Below are 233 nucleotides of genomic sequence, written 5' to 3'. Positions count from 1 at the left end.
GGGATTGGGATGGGATTGGGGATGGGATGGGATGGGGATTAGGATGGGGATTGGGATGCAGTGGTGCATCAGCAGCTTCTCCTGCAGGGTGGGAGCCACGCTGGTTTGAGAAGATGGAGAATTGGTTTAAATAATTCACATTTTTGGTCAACTTCATTCAAAACCAGGGAGGAGGAAGAGGAGGAGGAGGAGGAGGAGGAAGAGGAGGAGGGGGAGGAGGCGAGTAGTTACAA

This window comes from Antrostomus carolinensis, unplaced genomic scaffold (genome assembly GCF_000700745.2).
Source record: "Antrostomus carolinensis isolate BGI_N321 unplaced genomic scaffold, ASM70074v2 scaffold38311, whole genome shotgun sequence".
Taxonomy (NCBI): Eukaryota; Metazoa; Chordata; class Aves; order Caprimulgiformes; family Caprimulgidae; genus Antrostomus; species Antrostomus carolinensis.
The sequence above is the reverse complement of the archived record's forward strand: the minus strand, read 5'-3'. Positions refer to the sequence as shown.